The 9,582-nt window shown below is 39.7% G+C and overlaps 1 pseudogene; it reads right to left on the bottom strand.

The window, feature by feature from the left end:
- Window positions 1-7,427: 7,427 nt before the first annotated feature.
- LOC144240557 (protein NDRG4 pseudogene) lies at window positions 7,428-8,426 on the bottom strand (annotated as a pseudogene).
- Between the last annotated feature and the right edge of the window lie 1,156 nt (window positions 8,427-9,582).

Here is a 9,582-nt window from a genome sequence, read left to right as displayed (position 1 = left end):
TCAATCCTAAAATGATTGGTAGTCTTAATTTTCTTTAAACACTGAAGCTTAATTCAGAAGATTTCTTTTGAATTTCCCTCCTGTAACATTGCATTTTTATTGCCTTATCAAACTGCCTCGTCTTACTCATATCCTCTCTGCTATAATCCATTGTCCATATTCCTGTCAGTCTCCCATTTCTAAATTTTTTAAATATTTTATTTATTTCTGAGAGAGAGACAGACAGACAATGTGAGCAGGGGAGGGTCAGAGAGAGAAGGACACACAGAATCTGAAGCAGGCTCCAGGCTCTGAGCTGTCAGCACAGAGCCTAAGGCGGGGCTCAAAACCACGAACTGTGAGATCATGACCTGAGCCGAAGTTGGATGCTTAACCGACTGAGCCACCCTGTCAGTTTCCTGTTTCTAAAATACAAAACCAAATGTATGCCTATATGACTCATAATGCCTATCTCTCTCTCTCTCTCTCTCTCTCTCTCTCTCACACACACACACACACACACACACACAGAAAACCCAAACAAACATATTGCTTAGGATGGCATTCACAGTTGCCCACAGCCTAATTTAACTTTGTCATGCCTTTCATTTCTGTGATACAAGTAACCCTGAAGGCAACCTGCCTTTCTCTTAAGTCTCAAGTACATGTATCCAGCACTGCTCTGTGTGTTTGTGTACCCCCTAGTATCACACCTTTCCCCATTTCCTCAGTGAAGTTCTTCTAACTTGTCATTCATTAAATATACAGGTTAATTACTCTCTTCTCTAGGAAGCATTTCCTTGTTACTTTTCAGGAATAATAAATTGCTTCTTCTCAATTCTTTCATTGCATTTTGTATAAACAAACCATATTATGTTATGTTATATCATTTTTTATGTTATTAGTCACCCTCTCCTGCTAGAACTTAAGATTTTTAGGGGCACCTGAGTGGCTCAGTTGGTTACCCATCTGACTCTTGATGTTGAATCATGTCATGTTCTCACAGTTTGTGTGTTCAAATCCCACATCGGGCTTTGTGCTAACAGCTAAGAGCCTGAAGCCTGCTTTGGATTCTATGTCTCCCTCTCTCTGTTCTTCCCCAATTCATGCTCTATCTCTATCTGTCTCTCAAAACTAAATAAATGTTAAAAAATAAAAAAAAAGATTTTTAGTGAACAAGGATATGATTATTCATGATTGTACCCTCAGAATCTGCCACAAAACGTAGATTCATATGATGTTGAATGAAAGAGTGAATGGTGCCAAGAACTGATGAATCACCAAGTCCCAGAAGGTGTAACAATATATACAATATTCTAGGAAGATAAATATTGGACATATAAATATTAAAAGTGAATAGTCTTTGAATGCAACTTGAGGAATAGGGGGAATTAATGATATTGGAAGAAGTACCTCAATATCCTTATTTTTATTCAACTGTGTGTCTGTTTTCAGTTAAAGTGGCATTAAGAAGAAGTTCACTCTTTTAAATGGAATTTACTCTAAGCCTTCTCTAGCAAAAGAGTAGAGAATACTGTGACAAAGGAGTGAGACATAGCTGAGGGCAGAACACTTAGATCTGTGGCCTGACTCTGCCATTTCTTGTTAAAAGCAGAGGAGGCTGCCAGTGTTTTTATAGTTTATAGGGGAAAGTGGAAAGCTTTAAGAGTAGAATATAAAATTGTCATAAAATAACATCATTTTTCAAGTGCAAAGACAAGACTAAAGATTTTCTACAATTTTTCCTGAGAGCTGCAATCCCAAAGTAGACTGCTGAGCATTATGACATTACAGAGTAGAATATTAAAAAAGAGCAGAAGATTACAAAAAGAAAAATCACAAAGAGATCAAGAAATGAAAACTCCTTTAGCCATGTTAATACTTATTACTACTTCCTTCATTGGGAAGTACCAGAATTTTCTAATAAAACAATCTAGTACAGTACACCTTGGTGAATTCACGAGTCTCTACAAAGGTGGTATTTTATTATTTTTTTGCATGTGTGTGAATTAACATGTCTTCACAATTTGGTGCCATTTTGCTGAATTTGTATGCTCTAAAATTCTTGTTTCTCCCTCTTGGTGAATCAGCACACCTGAATTCTGTCAATTCCGGTTAAATCCTCGAACTATGATGTATAAAAACACATACCTGATTATTGGTGAGACAAAGCTTAATTTTTTGTCCTCTCAGAAATAAAAAATTCAGGTTCTGTTCTTCACTGAGAGAGAAACAGTGTTAGTTTCTAAAAGGTAAGTTACAAAATGTATTTTCAAAAGTATCAGTAAATTTATACTTTGTTATTTTGAAATCCTTTAGTCTTTCTTGCACTGAGGACTGTCTTTTACCCATGCAAGATTTTTTATTATCATACAGTGGTAATTTGGAAAATATTGGTTCACTAGATTATGCTTTCCTTCTTAATGTTGACTTAGGAGTCTATTAGTCATAGTTAGAACCACTGTTCTATAAAAATATTAACATTTAAACCAGCCTGTATTAAAATACTCAATTTACAAACTAAAATATGTTTTAACTTAAGAAGAAATATATCTTAATGTTTATAATAAAGAATCAAAATGTAGAATATAAGAATTGTGCCAAAAACCATTAAGCACACAGAGAAAAATATCTAATCTGGTGGTAGGAGTATATTACTAGAAACTCGAAAGAAGTAACTTAATTTAGAATAACTAAAAAGACTAAGAGTTTTTCAGGGGCATCTGGATCGGTTGGTTGAGCGTCCAACTCTTGATTTGGCTCAGGTCATCATCTCACAGTCCTGGGATGGAGCCCTGCGTTGAGCTCTGTGCAGAGCATGGAGCCTGCTTGATTCTCTCCCTCTCCCTCCCTCCCTTGTATGCTTTCTCTCTAAAATAATAATAATGATAATGATAATAATAAAATGAAGTAAAGAGACTAAGTTATTTTATCAATAAGGATTATGTTTTATTTATTATTAGATATATAATGGAACTTAGATGCCTGGCTTGTGATAGCTGCTCACTAAATATTTGTTGAATGTCTAAATAATTGAATACAAAGATACTTAAGACTGTTTTGAGGTTTGTGGGTGACAGAGGACTAGTTTTTTGTTTGTTTTGTTTTGTTTTAATCTTTCCTTAGCAGAGACAAAACAAAACAAACAAAAGAAAAACACTAAAACAAAAACAAAAAAACCCTCCACCACTACCACCAAATGTGTTAGATAAGAATCTGACCTTAAGGCATTCTTATTATCTTCATAGATAGACATACGCTCACTTCTTTGTATATCATTGGCTTTGTTCTTAAACCTTGGCAGGGAATGATAAGAAATTTTGCTGTCAATAACTTAAAATTATTAGGAGTACTTTCTAGTTTCACTGCTATTTGATTTGCGCTTTTGTTTATTGCCTGAGACATGAAAAATATGATTTAGTTGGTGCTGGCTACTATCATGAGTTAAGCCACACTGTGCACTGTGTATTCATATTTTATTTGCAGCAAAACAGGCAGGACGCAGTTGCTTTTGATCAGTTTTAAGTGGAACAAGTGAAGTGACCCATTGCAGAGTTCTTAATAGGAATTTTGCAATTTTTAAGTGCTTGAGTACTAATAGCACAAAATAAAATTCTGGGCTCGAATAATTGTGGCTTCATGCTATTATGACCATTTCACCATGTGTCTCAAATGTAAATTTTGAGAACGTCAATTCACACAATGAAACTTTACTTCTGTATCTCAGACACTGTGCTAGACAAAGTAATGTTGCCAAGAGGCATCTGTATATATACAGGTCAATACCTAACACTGAGTGTTATGAGTTGAATTACGTGGTCTTAAAATTCATATATTCAAATCATAACTCCCAATGTCTTAAAATATTACATATTTGGAAATAGGATCTTTACAGAGGTAAGGAAGTTAACATGAGGTTACCTGGTGTCCTTACAGAAAAGGGAGATGTGGAGACAGATGTGCAGGAGAGAGAGAATTTTAAGTAAAGATAAAGGCAGAAATTGGGGTGACACTTCTACACTAAAGACCGGTGGCAGAACCACCGGGAGTTAGATGTGAGGCACGGAATAGATTTTTTCTCACAGTCCCCAGAAGGAATCAACTCTGCTTGACACTTTGATCTCAGACTTTGAGGCTCTAAAACTGTGAGATAATTAATTTCTGTTGTTCCCAGTCACCCAATTTGTGGTATTTTGTTACAGCAGCCCTAGCAAATGGATACACCAAGAAAATTTATCATTTTTTTATTGTTGGATTAAATTACTTATTTTTTTCCACCTTCTAAGGATGCATTCTCGTTTAGTGGATGTGAAGCTAATCTCAGGCTAAAACCACGTCTGTCTTGTTGAAAGTTTGTGAATGTTTAGAGGTTTTGACATGAGTGTTGGCATGGTGAAATTAGTATTTTGGAGGCTATGGAATATGAGACTGCTGGTATTTGCAAGGTTTATTGAGGTTTATGTATAAAAGCATCAGATGAAGCACACATTATAGATAACTGTCATTAGTCTAAAATATACTGAGAGGCAGTTATGATTGTGCCTAGTCAGAAGCTGAATAATTGCAGTGCCTCTTTGATTGACACATTAAAGATATCTAAAGTAACTGATTCCCTACTTGGCCAATTAATTATGTACCACCATCATTTTCTCTCAAGTAAATGAATTGCATGGGATATAGTCAATATATAGAATGGTGGCTTACAACTCTCTTGCACTGTGTTGGGATTTTCAATGAAAGAAAATACAGTTTAACGTCATCTCAGCATTGTGTCTTTAACATCATTGTGGGAGGCAGAAGAATGGTCCTCCAAATATGTCCACACCCTAATCCCCAAAACATGTGAATATGTCACCTTACATGGCAAAAAGGACTTTGCGGATGTGATTAAAAGTAAGAAACTTGACATGTGAAGGTAACCTCGTATTATTCAAGTGAATCCAATCTAATCACATGGGTCCTTAATATTGATGGAAATTTCCCAGCTGAGTTCAGTGTCCAAGGGAGATGTGATGAAGGAAGAAGGATCAGACAGATGCAGTATTACTGGTTGCTTGCTTTGAAGATGGAGGAAGGAGCCATGAACTAAGAAATGTGGGCACTTTTAGTAGCTACGAAATTCTGTCCACTAGAGACTCCAGAAAGGAACATAGCTCTGCCAACATTATTTTAACCCAGTGAGATCTAGATTCAACATCTAACCCACAACACTATAAAATGGTAAATTTATGTTGATTTAAGCTTTTGAGTTTGTGGTAATGTGTTAGAGCAGCAATAGAAAGCTAATACAATCGATAAAATGTCAACAAGTAATGTTTGATCCTCTAATTGTGGAAAGTTCTTTAAAATTATATGTAACAGATGATGAACAATAATAACTATGACAATTTATTGTGCAACTTAATGAAATATGAAACAGTATTCTTAAACCACTTTTAGATCCATAGCAATCATTTAAAAAAATTTTTTTACTTTGACAAAGGTTTTTATTTGTTTTACATTTTGTCATATCAAAGTTTCATGTATTCAGCCACCAGAATACACAAAATTAGGTTCTGCACTTTGTACAGAGAGGAAAATAATAAATTCCATTAAAAGGTTACTTTGACCAAAGAGACAATCTCTGATGGAAAACTACACACAGGAGGACCCGATGTATTTGTATATAAATAATGTATAAATATTTAGAGATATCTCATCTGAAAAAACACAGGAGGGGAAAATCAAGATTTGCAACACTGTCTATAGTAAAAGAGATTAATTCTACCAGCTTTTCCACAGTCACATTTCATATTCAAAGGAAACACGTGAGTGAGTAGAACTGAGGACAGACTAATCCTCCACCAGGCTATGGACTATACCTACACCAGGCTATGTAATGGCTGAAGATTCTAGAAGGGGGTGATATTTGCAGAGGAAATGTGGCTGCAAGTCTCCTCTCAGCCTCAGAGCACCCTATACACAACTGTCCTATACTGCCCTGAAGTTTTCATTGTTCTCACCCCTCTTTTACTTGTGTTACAGTTTCTGGCCATTGACTTAGGCTCCAAGACAATGGAGCAACCAAACCAATGGCTTTGGTTTCTGGGTCAGGAGATTCTCTCCAATAGTGTGGCTGGGTAGGAAATGTATGGCACAGTCTTGGTCTTCTGGTGAAAGAAGGGGACCAGGTACATGGAGAGCTTTTCTTCTCTGCCTGGCCTTTGGTCACTTCTAGAACCTTCACTTCCATCCCAGGATCCACCAAGCCACAGCCCAAGCCACTCCAATGGTCCTGAGATGTAGGTCTCACTACCTTGGATCATATATCTCCAAATAAAATTCTCTTCTTTCTTAGTGATGCCCACAAAAAATATTGGGATATCTTGACCAGAACTCTCTCTAGCTACTCTCACCATGTTTCTGGTGGTCTTGGACACACTGCTGCTGATTAGACTGTCCTCCAAGAAACCTGGCAGCCAAAACTGGGACTCTTAGCCACCACTGCCTCAAGCCACAAACTGGCTCCCAAAGGGAGACACCATGAAGTTCTCATGGGTGTGTCCAACCCTCATGGGCTTTCCTAACATTTAACTTCAGTCCCCAGGTCAGGCTCCTGTGGGGATGGAGGATCAGGCAATCTTTCTACCTTGGGGCGTTGGCTCAGACATGGGACGGGGCCAGGAGGTGGTGGAATATATAGGCTGGAAAGGACAGTCTCTGGAGTTCCTGCCCTTAAAGTCCTCTGTGTTCTGTCTTCCTTGGGCAGAGAAATATTATTCAGTCCCTGCCTGCCTGGCCCTATATCACCATGACAGCCCAGAGAACACCAGGGAGACTGCTGACTCCTAGGAGGGTCTGTGGGAGACCATGTTCAGATGCTTATCACATGTGCTACAAGATAGAAACGGCTGCTTGGTGGAGGCGATAAGGAAAGAGGGGCCTGCAGAGCTCCAGGGCTCCTGCCCCTTAGTGCTCCCCACTACTGGTTCCTGGTTGTCACCCCTGTGCCTGAGCCAGACCCCATGCTTCTGCTGTCCCAGCACATCATCTCAAAATGCCAATGCATCTTCATACCTGTCTGCCCAAGGAAGTCGGCCCATGTTTTCTTCATTCTGGGATATTACCCTGGATGCTGCCTAGAGAAGGACTGGAACTCTTTCCTCAGCAAATCCCCTTCCTCCCTGTCCCCTGCTCTGATAATGGGGATTTGAAAGAGGGGTCTAATTCAGCTGACTTAACAAGGTGGATAATTTGGGGAAGAGTGAGCCTCTTAAACCATCTGGAGACTGTCCTGCTACAGTGTCTAAGATGAATCCCCTCAGCTTTTTAACAAAGGATAAGTAAAGCTGTTTTCTCCCCTTGGCCTTCACAAAAATATAGTAAAGGGAAAACAAGCTGACGTGAGGATTGCAGCGGGATAGCAATGCAGACAGGGGCAGGTGGGCATCTTTGCTGGGCCAAGAGCTTCAATACGACAGCTCCATACTGCGACTGACAAGGCCCAGCTCCTCCCTGCTCCCTGAGCGGGTGCAGGCCGGTGGCTTGCTGCCTTCCGCTGAGCTGGCATTGGTGAAAGATGCAATACAAGAGCTGGTGAGCCTGGTCCTGCTGGCTGACGGCAAGTAGCCCATGCCTTACAGGAAGTATTTGAAGGACTGGGGGAGCCCTCTGGAATCTGTCACCTCTAGGAAGGTCATGGTGATTGAATCCAGTTTGGAGTTGCATTCTACCGTCCCATCCTCTGCAGGCTCGTTATCCCCAACCACCAGCATCACCAGGCAGTGGAAGGTCTTAGCATTGCATCCTGTTCTAGATCAGTTAAAGTCCAGGTCTCTGCAGCTGTTGTACATGTTCCAGAAGAGCTGCAGGTTGGCATGGCTAACCATATTTCCTGACCTGTTGCCAGTAGCTCTGCACCAGCTCTGTGTTGTTCACCAGCTCCTTCTGGCTTAAAAGGTGGGATAACATGTGGCAGCTAAAGTGCTGGTCAGGCTGGAGAGCACGGTAGCCACTCTGTCCATCCAGCTTTTGTCATTGGGGTCAGTGTTTATCAGTGCCAGCCCTTTGACCATGTAGGGGAAGATGAGTGTAAACTTGGCCAGCGCATAGGCTCTGGATCTCACTCCAATGCCAATCACAAACTTGAACCCAAAATGCTGTACCATGCTGGGGGTACCATGCTGGGAACAGCCATCTGCTCCATGGGGGGAATTGGTACCCCTGAGAAGCTGTGATGCCCCCACCTGCTGACCAGGGGCATCTGTGTCGCACACCACGAAGTGCTTAATGATTGCCTGCATGTCTTCAAAGTTGAAGAAGGTGTTGGAGCACAGCTTGTGATGGAAGCCCACATCATGGTAGGTGAGGATGGCCAGGCAGCTTCCCTTAGAGGAAGCCCAGATCATCACGTATGGATGGTGATAAGGCTTCTTGATGCCATGTTCCTCATTCCAGCACTCCTTCATCTCATGGAGAGAGAAGGCACTCTGCCTCTTCCAGGAAGGGCAAAGTCCTGAGTTACCAGAGTCCAGAGGGAGAGGACGGAGTGAGGCTGACATGGTGTTTTAGTAATCTATTAGGCAAAAAGATAGAAACAGCTTTCCCAAGACCACACAATTTTAGTCTAGTTTTGTCTAAAGTCACACCTGGCTTCCTGTAAGTCATCTACTCTGCTGCCTCTCAGAACTGCTGATACTGAAGAGCTAATACCCTACACATTTCACTAACTTGTGTCATGTTTATTTTTAATAAAAGTGATATTCTAAAGCAAACTTGAAAGACTCAAGAGTAAATAATATTTCAAGCATTATTTTTATTATATATATGACTATAACTTATCTTTGGAGTATGTATGACTATTTGGGGAGGCAGAGTGAAAGGTAGTTTTGAAACATATAGCTTTTGTTACCTATTTTGTTTTAAATTTGATGCATCCCCTTAGAGCAAGAAATGGTCCCTAAAATATCTACCGATTGGGCAGAAAACTTTTTTTAGGCACCTCTCACTTCATGGAGTTTAACCACGTTTTCTTTTACCTTTCATTAGGAAAGTCGTGCATATGTCAGCTGGGGCCTCCTGGGTATCTTGGGGATTAAAATTACCTTATGTCTCTCAATAGCATGATTTATAAAAGTCCAAAATTCTCCCTCAGACTGATGCAAGCTCTCAGGGACTTACATATCCATAGTCTTCTCTTCCTCTTCAGTTTCTGATTTTGTATATGTTGAACCACATTGGTCACCATTAGCCTCCTAAAATTTTACATAAACACAATATGCTTTCCTAAAGACTTCAGTGGTAGGAAACCGTGGGGGTTTGTATCATGTGGAACTTCAAATGGAACTGTAGGCATCCTTATTCTTGAAAAGCTCTTTCATATCCCGTCCATTATTGACTTAAAAAAATTTTATTATGGTAAATTATATACTATATAAAATTTACTATATTAACCATTTTTAAGTTCAATGGCACTAAGTACATTCATAATCCTGTGCAACTGTCACCACCATCCATCTCCAGAACTTTCATTTTCTTAAACTGAAATGTGTACCCACGAAACAGTGATGTTAACTCCCTGTTTTCCTCTCCCTCCAGTCCCTGGAAACCACTATTCTACTTTAT

The sequence above is a fragment of the Crocuta crocuta genome, unplaced genomic scaffold, assembly GCF_008692635.1.
Source record: "Crocuta crocuta isolate KB4526 unplaced genomic scaffold, BGI_CrCroc_1.0 scaffold6, whole genome shotgun sequence".
In the NCBI taxonomy this organism is placed as follows: domain Eukaryota; kingdom Metazoa; phylum Chordata; class Mammalia; order Carnivora; family Hyaenidae; genus Crocuta; species Crocuta crocuta.
Note: the sequence above shows the minus strand (reverse complement) of the source record. Positions and strands in the feature narration are given on the sequence as shown.